Raw genomic sequence first — 18,511 nt, forward strand, 5'->3', positions numbered from 1 at the left:
TTTTAATCTGAAAATATGCAAGGTGATAAAGCTAAGAAGAAGCAAAACACAGGCTGCAGACATGTGCAAGGGTAGTAGGAGAAATGGTAACCCAACATGGCTATCAGCATCCACCTGCCTGAGCAACAGCCTCAATGCCTGCCCAGACAGGATGTGGCAGGCAGGGGAAGGACTGAAAAGGGTCTGAAATACTCAGATCTATGGCACCCCTAAGGAGCAGCCAATTACTAACAGCTTATAAAAAAAAAAACACTTGTACCTAACTGTATACCAAATTCAGTATTTGGAAACCAGCTGTTGATCACTGACATCCAATACCAAGTAAAATAACATCACAAATATTTTTACTGAAGATCCATTGCAGATGCTATAAAATTTTATCTTATCTCCGGTGTTTAAAACAAAATTGACTTTAGTCAACTTTTGTCCTGAAATGTGGTGGGAATACTGCTACAGTAATGCCAACAGTGGAACAAGCTCCCCAAAGACCACTCCTCTCACCTTAGGTTATCCTTAAGCCTATAAAAGAAAATTTTTTTTCTCCCTTTTTCTCCCCAGAAGAAACAGAAGAAAGGAATTCAATGCAACTCTGAAAGCAACTCACTGTGGACAACTTCTATGAAGCTGCGGATCTTTCACGATGATTTAAACAAATAGGAAGATCATAATTTACTAGTTTCAATGTCTTAAGATCAGAACAAGCCTGCTGGGGCCAGGGGGACTTTTCCATAAAGCCAACAAGCATGACCATGTTTTGAGTTTCTAGATGACACGGAGAATGAAGCTGTAGCTTTCACTGCCTTGTGTCCCACAAAAATAGGTTACTGCAGTCAATGCACCCAAGAAGCGAGAAATACAACCATGCCTAGAAGGCATAACTTATTCACAAAGCTCAGGGGTGTGTTGAGGGGTTTGCTGCTATCCATTTTTGTGTCTCCTGCATAAAGCAGCAACACACAGGCACCCTGCTAGACCCAAGAGAGCAGGACAGCCCCACCGGGACACGGAACCAGGCAGTAAGAGAGACAAACATCTAATCACATTAAGGGCAAATTTCCTCAGTCCATTTACTGTGGTATCAATGCTGATGCTAAAACAACTAACTGCACGTTCCAATAACCAACTCCCAGCTACCCCCACCCCCAATAACCCCATGTTTCTGTGGCTTCAGGGGAACAAAAAATGAATCATGAGAGGCCAAACTGCAAGTCACGTCCGGATCGTCTCTGAAGGGCTGCCTGCACAAGGCACCTCCACCCTGCCTTTCTGACTGCCCGAGCCTGCCCAGATTTCAGCAGCAGCGGTGCTGGGGAGATTTGCCCCCTTGTCTGAAAACATGCTCGTTATTTCATTGGGAAAACAGCACCTGGTGGGATTTGCTAATGAAAATAAAATTCAGACAGCTAGCCAATTCTAGTAATAACATCAATTCATATTCGCCGCCCCGCCCAGCAAATAGCAGCACAATATTTAAGGAAACACAAAAGCTGTTTTCTTGGCAAGAGCCCAGCCTCGCTGCAGGCTGGGGACGGCAGCCGGCACTCAGGCCAGCAGCCGCAGATCAGCAGAGGGGTGCAGGGAGGGGAGCCAGACCCCTCCTCTGCCTGCCACAAGCAGCCAGTGAAGCGGCCAGTTTCTGCCCTCTTTCCCTGCCTGCTCCCAAAACACGTCCATTTTACGTATCCCTCCCCGCCCCTTGGGAGGTTGTTTTGATGCTGGAAGTTGCCAAGTTGTGCTTGGCAACTTCCAGTCACGATGCCAAGTGCCAAAGCCACTGGAAACCCACTGGAGAACAGTGGAGGCAGCATTTAGCTAGTTAATTAACAGCACAGACTGTCCCCAAGGTAGTCTTTTATTTTTATTTAGCTTGCAAGCACCTCTCAGATCAAAGCCAGACTGCAGCTCCAGTTTAATTATTTTTCTGTGAAATCAGAAGGGTTTAGGTCCCCCCCACCACTGGCCCATTCCACATGTAATTTAACAACACTTGCCTTTGAAACCTTGTGCACAGAAGAAAGGTGAGCAAAACCCATTTACATTAGCTGAGAGTAATTTACATACTGTAAACTTGACAGTTATTCCTTTTAGCATGTACGTGCTTTTTGTTCCCTCTGATCTGTGCAGTACAAAATGTCTCAAATATAAACAGATTTTTAAAAAACCCAATAGCTTTTTGCCTCCTACATCAAGTGTTTGATACTACTGGCAATTCTCAGGATTCTGCTTTCGCGGCAGACAATCAGATTTTTTTTTTTTCAGTACAGCTTCCTTCACTCCAACAAGGTTGATTTTTTGGGGTAAAGGACTCCTCAGACAAAAAAAAATATATATATATTTATGACTGCTTTTCATAAAGGACCACTTAGGCTAAAAAAGGTACATATATCACAGAATCACAGGTTGGAAGGGACCTCAGCTACCTTAAAAGTCCCCATTTTATCCTTTCTAGGCATTCAGAAAACAGCTAGACTGCGTTAAAGCCATAATGATACAGGCTTCCCTGAGATCCCACTATTTAAGTTTGACTCCACAACTGAGAGGGTAAAAACACAGGTTTCACAGTTCCGGGAAACCACATTACTTTGGGGATTTGGCCATAAGCAGAAATATCAAATATGAACAAATAAATCTGTGTCTGTGCAATGCCACACAAACAGAGGAGGGTCCTTCAGCATCAGGCATCTGCTCCCCTGCCTTGCAAAGCTGCAGTGAAGCACGAACACCCCCCCTCGGTATGAGCTATCAAGAAATAGCACATAGTATTAAGTATTATTCGCAGAACTCCAATGATACACAACAGTAGAGCTGTTGCTGCTCGAAACGTAATATTTTGGCAAAACAGGGTACCATATAAATTGAAGTTAAACAACAACAGATGTGTTAATTTTAGCCTCAGTTGTATAACAGCAGCAAAAATGAGCATATGCCTGCAGCTGGGGGATGAGTTCACTAAAGGAATTCAAAGAGTGCATCCAAAAGTAGAAGACTAGGTACAGGTTTGGGTTTTTTGTTGTTGTTGTTTTTTTAAATTACATAGTGTCAGTTGTAAATTGTCTGATATCCTTTTACAGTGAAAGGGCCTGGGAAATGGTAAACCACAGTCTCCTGGGGCAAATGTAAGAGTGGTGTAATCTGACAGATGTCAGTGCAGAACTACTGAAGGTATTCTTTCTCCTCTAGGACGAAAGTTAAGGGAAAACATGGGCCAGGCAGAAAGTCAGCCAAGATGTCCTCCAGCAGAGTCAGTGCTCCCTGGAGCTGGTCCAGAGGCTCACTGCCTTCATCCCACCCAACAGCTCAGCTCCCAGAGCCAGGCAACCTCCAGCTCCACTCCTCCTCCAGAAAGCACTGACACACGAGTGTCCAGGGAGCCTGGGTCACTAGTGGGACCGAGGCTTGGACATGGCAAGGACAGAAGCAGAGGGTTGATATGCTGGCTCTTTGCCCCCTTGCTCTTAGACTAGCCTCCGGAGACAGGTTGGTAGCCTGTACATGGTGCCCAGAGAACATGGCGGAGGAGCGTTTGGGTTTATCCAGTCCACATCCTGCCACCCTGAGCAGACTTGAAAACCAGTGTTGGAAGAGAAGATGACAGCCCCTGCTGGGACAGGGCAGGTTTTACTATGGATACAGCATTCGCTTCTTATGTTCCAAAACAAGCTATGTTTTTCTTTGTTCACACTTAATCATTACACCAGCATGCAGGCTTTCCTCCTGCCCCAATGAGGAAGGCATCCTATTTAAAGTGGGATCTGCATTCTCAACCCTTCTAGATCCCCTGGTTATTTAAAGCAGAGCCTACTTCCAAGCCCGGCTTCCCACCTGAGACCCAGAGGAGCTGTGTGACTCTCATCCTCGTACCAAGGTCATGTCTCCATTAGGCCTGGTAAACATCCCCAGGCTTCAACCAGCTACAGCAAGAGCACAAAATCTTCCTCTGCAGAAAAGCCAAGACTCATCTCTATTTAGCTACATAAGCGCACAAGTGACATGCCATCTGAAGCGTGAGCAGTTCCCCTCAGGTGACAGAGAAGACACAATCTGCACAGTAGTCTGCAAAAGGCTACTCCACAGACAAAGTCTGTCCTCCCAAGCAATGTCTTAAGCACTGCAGGCACACTCAGTCCCTGCCACAAGGTAAAAGTACCTCCTCCTCATCTGCCCAAGGCCTTTTTCACTCTTCATAATTCCTAGGTCTTCCCACCTGCACCCTCTCCGCAGCCTTCCCCAGCACAGAGGTTGGCATTTCAGGGGTCAGTCTCAGATAGGCACACAGAGGATGCTCAAGATGGCCCAGTGTGTCACTGTCCTTAAAGCCACTTTTGCAGCTGGAAGATTATTTTCATAACCAAGGCAGAAGGAGGTAACATGTCTCGGGGAACCTAGATTTCTGAACCAAGCGTGCCATGAGGACTGCAAAATGCTTTGTCTGAGCCAGGTTTTGGCATTGCCAGTTCATGGCACAGAGAGATCCCAGAAACCACTGTGAGCCTCCCGATGGAGAAGCTATAGCTGCCACAAGCTCATCTCATCTGCCAAGTCACAGGCTTCTCCCTGGGAAAAGTTATCTTTTGCTTTTGAAAAAAGGTCAGCTTATTTCAAGGAGTTATCCTCCCCATAAAACACAAATTTGGTGGGGTCAGAGGGAGAAATACCCCACCACAATTTCTGTAGCGTGCAGCTTTCTTAGGGGAGAAACATCCACAGAAGTAGCACTGGAGGACAGCAGGACAACTGTATGGCATCTCCTTTATTTTGTTCATGAATTTCCACTAATGCCTTTCCTGTATTACCTCCATCCTGCTGTGAACACCCTGGAGGGGCAGCAAATTAGGTCAGACACATGACTACTAGTACAGGGCATTGAAATGCTTTTTTTCCCCACACACTTTTTGCTGGTTTTAGAAAGTTTCTCATAAAAAATTGAAAGAAATGGTGTATGTACTACCAGCATGTCCAGCTGAGTCACTGGGTAGGTGTCACAATCCACTGTTGGGCTGAACAATTTGGCAGAGATTAAACCCCCTTGCTTTCCAACCAACCTCAGATAATTCTGGGAGGTTGGGGGTGGCTGGGCTTAACTTCTGATTAACTCAAATGTTTTTATCGTGACTAGGTTCATTTTACAATCTCGGAAACACAATTAGGACTCAAAACGGAGTCAAGCGCCAAGTCACTTTATTTGGCCACAACAAATATGCAAGAGAAAAGGTGAGAACAAGAGAAAAAAGTGAGAAAGGGAAAGAGAGAGAGTTGTGATAGCTACCACCACAGACCTGCAGCACCCCATCAGGCCAATGTACCTTTGCATCCTGTCTGGAGAATGTTCCAGAACACTCCTCGTGGTCTCTACTGGTTTCCCCTTTTTAGAGCATTGTCCTCTTGCATCGACAGTAACTGTCCTGCATACCCACACCTCCCACTCGGCAGTGGGGCGCATGCCCAGTACCATCACTAGAGGGTGCTCGAAAGTTCTAGAAGGTCCAAGCCCCCCATATGTTGTCAGTCGACCCTGGGCCCGGGTGCATGCACAGAGGACATGTGCTCCGAGACAACAGGGCACACATTCCTGTCCAGTAGAGCTCACTGGGCTGCCCTGGTGATTAAACTGTCCCACTCTGTTGCCAAGGTGATCAGGCTTCAGTAGTTAAACTGTCCTGCCAACAACGTTCAGACAAGTTTCTAGTCCCTTACAGTAGGCAGCAAGACTGAGGAAGGAGAATGAAACACAGGACACCAGACAGTGCCACTGGCTGATATCAGACAGGCCATGCTGCTTCCCCCCCTTCCTGACCAGGAAAGCATTATGAGATGCAGCCAGGACCCATGGGAGACAAAGCACCTGTAGAAGTGTTTGCTGGCACCTACAGGAAGAGCAGGACTTGCCTACAATAGGCAAAGTGAGCCAAGTATTGAACTCATCTTTCAGAAAGCCTGGCTTTAAGTAAACCCAAGGGAATGAATGGTAACCATTTGACGTCTACTAGTGCTCTTGAAACTCTACATGCAAGTAGTACCCTTTTTTTTTAATAGTTTTTTCTTTAAACTAATTTATCCTTATTACATTGAATCATTATTATTAAATTATTCAATTATTACCTGAATAATGTAGGTGCTACCACTCACCATCCTTTTTTCCTGCTGCTTGAACATTTGGCTGTCCTTTCTCTGGGAGTTTTGGATGACTACAGTGAGCAACAGCCAAACCAACCTCTGCACTCAGCAGACTTGGAGGTGCTCTCTTGCTCTTCTTCCACTGAGCACAGAAGCAGCGAATGAGACAGATCCTCACCTCTTTCTCAGATGCTTCCCTGGTCAGAGAAGAACACCATTTGGCAAAAGGTGCAACTGCTGAGGATGTTACTGCATGAGTGCAGGAGCTCCACATAATTTGATAGAAAACACATCCCCAGTTGTGTATCCTCACCAACCAGACAGGTCAGCTTGCTGCCTTGATTCAACCTGTCTTTGTGAGAAAAGATAGATCCAAAAAAATGCTGGATTACTCTTTACTTATTTCCCTTCATGTCTCTTCTGCACCCAGAAAAAAATTAAAAAAAAAGAGAAAAGAAAAAAAAGTTCTTAGTACTCCCTGAGCTGTAATACTTCAAAAACCACAAAACAAATGCAGAACAGCTCACCCACAGACAGGTAGGTGCCCTGGGAAACACACGCCATGTTAGGGAATTTGCAAGACCAGGTGTGATTTCATTCAAGAACCAGCATTTTCAAGCTTTGGAAGAATGAGTTTGCTTTCAAAACAAGATATTTCAAATCCCTCCCTGTCCATTTTTATATCCACAGGAAAAAAAAAAAAAAGGCTGATGTGTATGCAACAAGTGTATGTATGTTTTCTCCAATAAAAAAAAGCAAGAAGTCCTCCAAAAGTATCCTGAAGTTCCACACTGGAGGTAAGGTACTCTTATTTGTCAAGGAACGGCATATCGCAAAAGGCTGACGTTTTCTTTGTGTCTGCTGGCATGTATTTGCTTTCTGTGCAGCCCTATAAACAGTTTAAATACATGTGATCAGAGTGAATTTCATGCCCAGCAGCTCTTAGGAAGTGCTGTTGCAGCTTCTAGCCTTACAAAAGGTCATCCAGTCCAAAGAGAAGAGAAGTAAAGGGCTAGGGCATCAGTGTACATTTGAGACACTCTCAGCAGCTCAGTTCATGAGATTTCCTTCAGGTTTCATGATGAGCCATCTTGTCTTTCCTGCACACTCTTCTCTGATCACAGCAAATTACATAGGGAACAGCCACAGAATATGAGAACTTGCCATGCCTGCATGTGAGGCAGAATGAATGGCAAAGCCTTCTTGCAGTCACGGAGTTGTAGATCTGCAGCACAGCCTTGGTTTTTCCACGCTCAGCCAAGAAACCTGACCATCTCCAACCTCCTGCCTTGCTACTGCTAGCAGAGGAACCCCACCAGCTGTTTTCCAAGGGCAGCTTCATGGCCTCAGCCACCTCAGAGAGGAGAACCAACCAGGCTTTCTTTGCTTCATCATCCATGTAGAAGCCTAAAAGTCAAGCCTCTAAGAAGTATAAGGTGGTGGAGCTGAGGCCAAATGCTGCTTCAGGCAGCACCAGGGGAGCCTGGACCTGCAATGCCTTTCCATTACGTTTCCCTCCCTCACCTAAGGGAAAGAAGTCTGATCTGCTCAAGATGTTTCTTAAGAAACATGAACAAGCACATTGCTGCCAGCTGTCAGGTTAGAGAGCTGGTGAGCTTGTACATTGGCATTACGCTTTACTATACAGGTAAAGCAGCTTCCCCTGTTGTACTTCAGATATAGAGGACAACGGTGCTATGCAAAGCCCTCAAGACCTGACTGCCGGGGGGAGGGAGCACAGACAGCCCTCAATTTCCAAAGGCATCAGCCTTCCCAAAGTTGTGGCACCCAGCCCTAGCAAAAGTTTTGCAAATAAGCAGCACGTAACCGCCCCCCCCCTCCCCGCCCTTGGAACTACATCCACCATACCTGCTTCCCTGCTCCTGCTGGGAACGAGACCTAGTCTGACAGGATTTGCAGTGTCTTTGTTCCATTGCCAGTTCCTTCCCTTGTCCATGGAAGCCTGGCAAGCCACTCTTCCTCCTCCTCCTTTCATCCAGCAGTCACACTATTTCTGGGAAGTAGCACATAAGCTTGGGGTATGAAGCACTCCACAGTAGCCCATGCATTCACAGCCCGGTCAGCCGCAGTGTAAGCTAGGACTGAAAGCAGCCTCATTACTATCCTCTTCTAATCTCTGCCACAGACACTTCTGACCTATTTCTTTTGCAAGTTTTGAACAATTTGACATTTCTTCCAATGCAACAGAAGAATAAAATTCTGCTCCCTTCAGCAAGAAGGCTGGCGCTTGCTCTCTGCAGAGATGACTTCCAAAAACATCCCTAGAGATCTGAGAGTTCAGACCCTCAGCTCTCACTAACACACATTGAAACACTTGTGTTTGGGATAATTTTTGGTTTTTTAACTGTAAGGGTAGTCAAACACTGGAACAGGTTGCCCAAAGAGATTATGGAGTCTCCAGTTCTCCATCCATGGACATATTCAAAACCTGACTAGACATGGTCCTGGACAAGCTGCTGTATCTGACCCTGCTTGAGCAGGGGCTGAACTAGATAATTTTGAGAGGTTTCTTCCAACCTTAACAATTTTGTGATTATATGCAACATCCAAAACAAAAAATTCAGATAGTTTTCATAGATGCAACTACTTTCAACACCCCTATAGGGGGGCTATCCTTTGAGAAAGATACTTGCCATAAAATAAAACACTTGCCTGCCACTGCCATGGCATGGGGAAGCACTGCAGAAGATTTTTTCATTACTACCCTTGCTTGCTGATGATTTCAAAAAAGATCAGTGCCACCAGGAGAGCACACAAGCTTAGCGCAGATCAGCCCGTGACTCCAACCTCAACATAGGCTGATCACGCAGGGTAGTGGGGTTTTGCTTTCCATAAGGCAAGAGTACCAGAAGCACAGAGAGCTGGAGCTTCCCAGCTTCTCTGACCTTCCTGGCTGGCCAACATGATGTGGACAGATCCATTCCCTTTTGAGCCCATCCTCAGTTTACATGCAGTGAGGAAAGCACACACTTCTGTGGCTCTCTTCTCAGAAAAGACCTGCCCTTGCAAAAACTGTATTTGAAAAGTCTCCTTGGCAACAGAGTTCCTTCAAGCAGGCATTTGTGAGGCAATGACTCATAGGTTTACCATCGAAACCTGGAAACAAGGTACCAGGGGCATGTGGAGGTGGAGTTCTGAGCTGCCTTTACCTTCTGCAGCAAGTCTCTTCAAGGTTCATACAAAACCATGACACCACACCAAGCTGGACCACTAAACTGGACTCCACGGAGTCCACAGCATGGCAGAATCTGGACAGTTGGCAAGTCCCCTTCCACAGAGGATAAAAATTTATATTTTAAGAACAAAGAAAGATAGATGCACAAGAGATATTTCTGTGGATATTGCAGTTTCGATAGTGAGCAGTGGGAAGAATAGAATGCAATTTCTATAGAAGCTTAAACAGCAACAAAAATCTGGAATGAGATTTATTCTGAGACCAAAAATAATTCACGTTTACCAATGGGTAAATTCTCTCCTTAGGACTTACTAATGGAGACAGAACACTGAAACATCCTTACGCTTTTTGACAATGCCTTGCAGGCTTGTATTTTAAATAGATTTTCCCCAAAATACCCTTTCCATTCCTGCTAATAAGATTACCTTTGACTACAATGTCCTTTGAGAAGTTTGAAAAATCAGGAGTTTGATACTTTCTGCAGTATTACACACTGAAAGATCTATATCTGAAAGTGTTACTTGTAATATATGCAAAATGCAAGAAAACATTAATTTACCATAATTTCCTTGTCTTTTAAGGGTATATTAACTAGCAGATTCAATTCAGTGGGCATTCTCTAGGGAAATGTTCCCTAGAGAGCCAGTTGCTGGTTCCTATAACCCCTTTTGCATTTGTTTTCGTATCTGGCATTTTTTTTACAAGTGCATTCTTACTTATCACTTCATATAGGCTCTTTCAGCTCCTTAAAGGAGCCAGCTCTGCTCAGTTGTACTTGTTCTTACATATTCAATGCATGAATTTAGTGGTGACCCTGCAAACCAGTCTTCAATCTCCTTCCCTAAGTTTGACAACAGGCAGATTTCTTCCCACCTGATATTCTCCACTTCAGTCCTTAGTTTCTGGAAGAACTCCTTTAATGGGACTGCAGACAAAAGGCTTCTGTTTTATCCAAAGTCCTGACTTTACTGTTCAACAGTTTTACATAGCTGAAGCCACCCTACACCTCAGACAATTCTGTAGCTCCTGAAAGTCGTGCACATGAGTGATGTTTATTCTTATTTATGCACACACTCATATGTTCACCATAGCTATGTTTTAACCACAGGTGGTTTTCCTCAAAATACAGAGCAGAGAACCTCATTTTATGCTGCACCTTCCTCAGTGCTAAAGCAGTGGCCTGATGGGGTACTGGGGGAAGGAGAGAGGGCAGACAACAATAGGGGAGAAGGGAAAAAAAAAAAAAAAAAAAAGATGCTCAGAGGAACTGCAAAAGCACAGATGGCAAGACTTCTGAGGCAGACAGGCAAATATGTCACTGTCAGGTGCACCACAGCACTAGCAGCAGACCAGCCGCGCATGGAAGGATGTGCAAAATGATACCTAGAACGAATTATGGAGTTGTCTCTTGTTCCTCAGGGATTACAGCACTGTGTTATGTGCACAGTCCCACTTCTCCAGACAACACATTTCATGGATTTGTTAATTTGTATAGAAGCACTGAATTTTCCTCATTCTCCAATCCCGGGGAAAGTTATGGAATGAATCCCCCTGAGGGCCATTACAAGTCAAATGTAGCATGTGATTGGGAAAAGCCAACATGGCTTCACTAAGGGCAGATCGTGCTTGACAAACCTGGTGGCCTTCTACGACAAAGTGACTTGCCTGGCTGACACGGGGCGGGCAGTGGACATTGTCTACCTGGACTTCTCCAAGGCCTTTGATACAGTCCCCCATAGCCTCCTCCTGGAGAAATTAATGCGTTATGGCCTAGACAAGTGGTCTGTGCAGTGGGTGGGGAACTGGCTGATGGGCCGCACCCAAAGGGTGGTGGTAAATAGCTCCTTTTCCAAGTGGCAACCTGTCACAAGCGGGGTCCCCCAGGAATCAATATTGGGCCCAATGTTATTCAACATCTTTATAAATGATCTGGATAACGGCATCAAGCGTAGCCTGATGAAGTTTGCGGGTGACACCAAGTTGAGTGGGGAAGTAGACACTCCAGAAGGGAGAGCTGCTCTGCAGGAAGATCTGGATAGGCTGGAGGAGTGGGCCAACAAGAACCTTATGAAGTTCAACAAGGAGAAGTGTAAGGTCAGGCACTTGGGAAAACATAATCCGTGAGTGCAGCACAGACTGGGATCCACCTGGCTGGAAAGCAGCTCTGTCAAAAGGGACCTGGGGGTCCTGGTGGACACAAAGCTCAACATGAGTGAACAGTGTGCTCCTGCAGCCAAAAAGGCCATCAGGATGCTGGGTTGCATCAAAAAGGGCATCACCAACAGAGATAAAGAAGTTATTATCCCACTCTACTCAGCACTTGTCAGGACACACCTGGAGTACTGTGTACAGTTCTGGTCCCTGCTATACAAAAAGGATGTAGACAGGCTGGAAGGGGGTCGAGAGAAGGGCCACCGAGATGATCAAAGGACTGGGAAGCCTGCTATATGAGGATAGGCTAGGAGAACTGGGTTTGTTCAGCCTTGAGAAAAGGAGGCTTAGAGGGGATCTCATCACCATGTACCAGTACTTAAGGGGTAGCTACAAAGAAGATGGAGACTCCCTTTTTACAAGGAGTCACATGGAGAGGACAAGGAGGAATGGACACAAGTTGCTCTTGGGGAGATTCCGATTGGACACCAGAGGACAATTTTTCACAGTGAGAACAGTCAAGCATTGGAATAATCTCCCCAGGGAAGTGGTTGACTCGGCCATGTTGGACACCTTTAAGAGTCGCCTGGACAGGGTGCTGGGCCATCTTGTCTAGGCTGTGCTTTTCCTAGAAAGTTGGACTAGATGATCCCTGAGGTCCCTTCCAACCAGTGACTCTGTGATTCCTGATCCAGTATTAGCATTTAAAGCCATTTTCCCTCCCTCCACTGGGAAAAACAGGACACAGGAGAAATGCAGACAGACAGTATCATCTGAAATTATTTCTTTCCACTGAAATGGGGAAGGATGGGCAACTGGACAGCATTCACTACACAACTTGGTGAAACAAGCACTTGCAGAAACCTCTGCCCTAACCACCTGACAAGGTGTCGTGGTTTAGCCGGCAGCTCAGCCCCACACAGTCGCTCGCTCACTCCCCCACCGGTAGATGGGGGAGAGAATCAGAAGGGTAACGCTCGTGGGTTGGGATAAGAACAGTTTAATAATTAAAATTAAAAGAAACAACAGTAGAAATGCAATGTAAAGGAGAACAACGAGAGGCGCAAAGCCCCGGGGGAGGGGGGAAGGAGGAGAGAGGGGGAAAGGAGGGGAGAGGGGGAACGAACCGCCGAAACAAACCGCACGCGCCGCAGCCGCTCGCCGCCCGCCGACCCGATGCCGCGCCGCCTCCCCGCTGCCACTGCCCCCCCCTCAATATATTGGTCATGGTGTCACATGGTATGGAATGAACCTGCCATTGGCCAGTCAGGGTCAGCCGTCCCCACCATGGCCCTGCCCCTCCCAGCCCCCCCCTCCCTTCCACGCGGCAGAGCGCGGGAAGCTGGAAAGGTAGCCGACCCCCACAGTGAGGAGAATTAACCCCTTCTCAGCCAAAACCAGCACACAAGGCAGGGATGCAGGCAGCAGTAAGAGCTGCAGCCGGACCTTTCCTTGGATGGAGATGGAGGAAAAGAGGCAGGAAGACTCCCAGGGTCAGCCCTTCTGGTACTGCTGAGCAAAGGCAGCATATGTGGTACCTGACAGTAAGAGCTGGGGAACGAAGATACACTAATAAAACAATTGCACAGCTAAATACTATCTAAAACACAAGACAAGGCTGCACCTTCAACCCTCTCTTTGCATCTATTTCGATACAAATACACATGAAGATGCAGAAAGAGATGTTGTTTCTCCAGTAACAAACAGCTTAATAACCTTGTGCTGGCCACAAGCACAGCTCTGTCCCTTCTCCACTGTCCCTTCTCCTTCCTGGAGAAGTGCACAGTAAACCCAGGCTGCCAGAACAAGCTTTGCATGGAAACATGGCACAAAGTAACAGGGACAGTACGGGCATCCCTGAGCCCTGTCAGTTTGCAGCCAGTCTGTAGAGTACTCCATAAAGCAGACTGCCCTTTGGCTGGCCTCTGAAACCATCCTCTTGCCGTGTGGAGGCATAGCACACCTCTTTCCGATTTTTTGCTAAAACACTAATGATTGGTGGCCAATGCTTCCTCCATCCCAGAAAAGCCTGCAGATCCCAAATTCAAACTACTTCAGAATTTAAGGATAGGTTAACAGAGATTACAAAACTATTGCCATGAAAATCCTTTTGTTATAATGCTTTTTACTTTGTTGCATAATAAAATTTTTTCAAAATTTTTTCCCAGTTTTCTTTGGCTCTTCTTCACAAACTTCAGGGATACAAATGGATTTTTAGGCAGATTGCATTAGAAAATGCAAATTAGGAACCACTCTATAAAGAAAAACCAGCCTTAAGACCATCCCAAAGCAAGCAGACATCCTACAGGACTACTCCATCAGATGCCTTAAAACATGGAGAGGAGTTGTTGTATCATCTACACTACTAGGGAAAAAACATTCTTAAAGTTGTGAGCTCACAAAGAGTGCAGGATGCAACCAGAAAACATGTACAAAACCAGAGACAGCATTATGAAGGCAAACCTCACTTTGACATCACCCAAGTCAGCAACAGCATTTCTTCAAAAGGGGAAAATTACACAGCAAGCCATTTTATAAGTTATATTTTTAATAATGGACCCTCTTGCCCTTCTCGAAGCAGCATACATGCTTGGTTTTCATATATGGCTACTTCCAATCTTTGAATCTAAATGTCCTCCCTATATTCATATCCCACAAGTCAAGTCACAGCTGCAGCCACTTCACACAAAGCGGTATGTACCACAAGTACCATTGTCTTCAACTCTATGGTCCATCCACTCTATTTTAGGGCAATTTAACTTGAGTATTTGAAAATACTTCCTGAGGTTTGTTCAGACCCTCTAGTTTGTCTGAGACTGGGTACTCAGCATCCAAATCAAGATCAGTAACAAGTGGCATGCCTCAGGGGTCCCTACTGGCACCAGTACTGTTCAATATCTTCATTAATGACATCAACAGTGGGATTAATTGCACCCTCAGCAAGTTTGTGGATGACACCAAGCTGACTGGTGCAGTTGACTCACTTGAGGCAGGCTGGAGGAGCAGGCCCATGTGAACCTCATGAAGTTCAAAAGGGCCAAGTGCAAGGTCCCCCTATGCTGCAACTGTGCTAACTTGAACAGCCATGTAATCATCTAAGTCTGGTATTTAAATTCCCAAACATCTTAAAACCTTCATTTAAAAATGGGGTTTAGCTCATCACAGACACTGCAGTAACTAAGCAGGAGGGACACAAAGGAGAAAGCCCTGTATCTCCCACCACATTCATTGAGGTCAGCCTGGGTGATATTTTTATGCTAGTTGTAGCACTGGGGAAGCCAGCAGGAACACAGTTTCAGGTTAAGCACACACAGCTCATATTAAAGACCACCTCTGGCTAGATGTTTTCAAAGACTTTTGATGGACAGAATCCAGTGTGAACTGGTAGCAAGGCTTCACAACAGAGAAACATTTTTTCCCATCTGTGCTTCTTAAGCTATGCATCCACAATGGCTCTCTGTAGGCTCTCTGCAGACCTAAGGGACGTGCAGGAGTTGGAGCAACAGAGACCACCAGGGAGCAAAGAGGACAAGTTGCATTTATTTGCACCCTCTTTGATGTGGAGACCTGGCAGAGGAAGGTGACTTCCAGCAAGCAGCTATTCAGCTCCCAAATCAGGTCAACCACTGACAGATATGCCGTCTGAGTAAGAGAGATGCTGGCATTTTCCAGGAAGCCTCCAGAAGGCAGCATGTTAACTGGAAGTACTCCAGCCTGGCTTCCAACAGACGAGAGGATTTAGCAGTAACCATTGAAGTGGCGTAGGGCTTCTGGAAATTGATGACCAGCAGAGAATAAGGAGCAGGAACAGGCAAGAAACAAGAGTACCAGCAAAAGAACAATCCCCCCAGACCACCACTGGCCAAGGGACTTGCAACTGTTAAAAGGCAAAACTGAAATCAAGCACAGTGCACCACTCCAAGGTCACTCTATGCCCTTTCTCTCAACACATGCACACAACGCTACTTAAGCTGGTAGGTAACAAACATTACTGGAATGACATACTGTTACACATAATTAATATATCTTAACTAATTTGACTGAGTGCACTGTGGTCGATACTTAATTATATTTCCAGGCAATACAACAATGTCAGCCAGAAATTGAATTCAGCAGACAATGCAGATACATAACTCCAGGGTAAAAACAAAACCATCACAAGAACAGCAATAAGTGGGACTTGCACAGGAGTTTCAGCAGCACACACAGAGCAGAGAGAACAGATCATATCACAGATGTCTTCATAGTGAAGGAGGAAGAACTGAGCCATGAAGGTCAAGAAAAGAATGTCAAAACTGGCTGAAATGATAGGTTCAAATGACAGGAAGATAAGGATGAAGTTCTTGCACAGAGAGAAAGGGGGGAAAGCAGGAACAGCTAGGGAAGGGGCAGAAACATGGGCATTAAGGAAGGCTGGACATCCACAAGATTCCACTGAGATTTCTAATAGACAGGTCCAAGGCTACCAGGCAATTGATGCCATGGCGAAACCAAAGAAAGCCCACCTGAGGAGACTGGGAGAGGAGATGCTTTCAGGAAGGCAGGAGGACCACTTCTGCTCCCAGCCTGGTGATCTGAGGAGGCTACCCACTCAGCCTTCTCTTCTCTGTGGGGCACATGAGGCGCAGATCAGTTTTATCCTCTGCTTTCATCAGTGGAGAAGGAGTAAGGTTTCAAGGGCACAGCAGAAGACAGAAAAGAGCTGGGAGAGAAGAGGTTCCCCCCCTGCATTACTTCCTCAGTTTATAGTTTGCTACAGGGGTATCAAGTGTTTTACTCCAGCATCTTCCTTTTCAGGAATAACCGTGCTCATGCCAAATCAGTGCTTTGAAAAAAATCTGAACCTATTATTTTTTAAACTGGACAGCTGACCCAAAAGTAACATCCAAGCCTCATCTCTGCACCCCACCATTCCCCATTGCAGCCGATATTCCAATGGCAACAAGGACTTGAACTTGCCCAAACTAGGGGAAGACTGCCTAAAATTTATTCCTGAAGCCCTCTCTGCTTCACAAGTGTCCAGAAATACAAGGGCACAAAGGAAGAACATGCGTGAAGCAGGGAGAAATTTGACAAAAACTCTTGAAGATCCACACAAGTATTCTTTCCCTGCCTCTCCATGGGAGGTTTTCTAAATTAGCATCTGAAGTGTGCATTGTCTTGCAGAACCCTGAGCCCAAGAGCCAGTTTAGCCCTGAGGCTAAATTTGGCTTTGCTGGATGGCCCTGACTGAATGCATTCCCTGGACACTGTCATGGCACCTAGCTTTCTTAGGATGCCTTTTCAGCAAGGCAGCATGATCAGAAAACAGAGGGGATGCTCTATCAGTAGGAATGACCATCTCACCACCATGGTCCAGGGACCTGTATGGGCTTGAGCTCAGTCTGCCTTTAAGTTCAGAGCACAGCAGCAGACGTGTGACAGGGAAGCTGAAACATCACTCCTCTGCTTTCCCACCCCAAAAGACCTTCCATTAAGCCAAAATAGTGCTTCAGCATCTATAACCAAGCTGGGATTCCACCAAAATAGATATTCCAGAAAAACATGTCAGGCAAAAAGCCTGAAGTATAACCAGCCACACCTAAGGTATGCAGTCCTCAGCCTCTGCTAGACTATGCATCAGAGAAAGAGCCTTGACTTAATTTAATAAACTCTCCATTCAGTAAATCTGCTTTTTTGGCACACTAGCAGCCTTCTCCACTACATGCCTGTACAGGTGATGTTTCCAGCATGCCACTCCAAGGTCTCTATATGCCAACACCCCACCTACTACTAAAGAGATTGCTCCCATCAATCAGCAAATATCCATCAGCACAGTGAGCAGTCACTTCTGCACAAGGGCCTCGCATTCACATTAAAAATCAGAGTAACTTCCTTCTAATACAAATGGAAGAGAGCTAATTTAAATCTCCAGTGTGGCTTCCCACCACACTGTCCAAGTCTATTAAGAAGAAGGGACTGTCTGTGCAGATGCACTCCTCGAATTGCTGTTATGCTGGCAAGATGCTCAGTGGTGCTTGGGGGAGCAGGGAAGAGGTCTGGAAGGTGCTGACCTGCTCCAGGGAATACTCAATGCAATATTGAATTGCTCGCCTCTAATGGAACTAGAGGAAAAAAAAAAAATCATCAATCATAATTGACTTCTCTGTTAATGACACAGAGATAGGGTTGTTTCCTCTGGAAAGATCAACATGCAATGTGCAGCAGTATCAATACCAGTGCCATTATCAACACATGACATTTGGAAACTTGGCATGGAGACAACAGCAGGCAGACTTCAGAGGAGAGCAGCTCAGGGTGCAGGCAAACAAGAGCTTAGCTTAAGCTTAGCTTACACAAGAGCCTGTTGCTACAACAGCCTCAGCCTTCCACTGTGCCTCCCCACACCCTCCTACTGCAGCTCTGATGCACATGTTCAACAGAAAAACCTAACTCGCTTCCACCCGGATTAGTTTTCTGCTAGTTTAGAGATGAACAAAATCAAGTCATCATCAGGCCAAGAAGTCACATCGTCAGGAGCAGAGGGAGGAGGAAGCAGGTCTCCTCATCTTCAGCAGCGGCAAAGTGTTTTGAGACAGCTGGACTGATCTTTTGGACTTCAGCCTCAACATCTAAAGAAACCACCTTAGACAGAAGTTAAAATTTACCAGAAGCAACATATGTCTAATCCAACCGCTGTCTTTATTCCAGCCCGACATGAATGAGCACACAAGCACTCCAAGTCCCTTGAATGGGCCCACAAGCAAGGGCATAGATAATGTCTGCAGAACCTCTCGGGGCTGGAGGAACAGAGGGGTTCAAAAGATTTGGCACTGGCAGTATCTACAGCCTTCTACTTCTTCAGCTGACTAGTTTGTTTTTTGTAATAGTTATTAGGCACTGGAAGTTTTAAGTGCCCAGCTAAGCATTTTGACAAAAGTACTGCTACATTCCTAAGCTTGTCCCTGCTGGTTGCTGTCAAAAGATTGGGATGGCCCAACTTGGCTACCCTTTTTGTTCCAAACCAGTACACCAACTCAAATGCCAAGCTAGGTGGAAAGGTGGTGAAAA

The 18,511-nt window shown here is 45.8% G+C and overlaps 1 protein-coding gene across 3 annotated transcripts in view; it reads right to left on the bottom strand.

The window, feature by feature from the left end:
• The window catches only part of SLX9 (SLX9 ribosome biogenesis factor), a 60,331-nt gene that overhangs the window by 12,946 nt on the left and 28,874 nt on the right, over positions 1-18,511 (bottom strand). The gene's annotated exons all lie outside the window — the stretch shown is intronic.

This window comes from Phalacrocorax aristotelis, chromosome 5, assembly GCF_949628215.1.
Source record: "Phalacrocorax aristotelis chromosome 5, bGulAri2.1, whole genome shotgun sequence".
In the NCBI taxonomy this organism is placed as follows: Eukaryota; Metazoa; Chordata; class Aves; order Suliformes; family Phalacrocoracidae; genus Phalacrocorax; species Phalacrocorax aristotelis.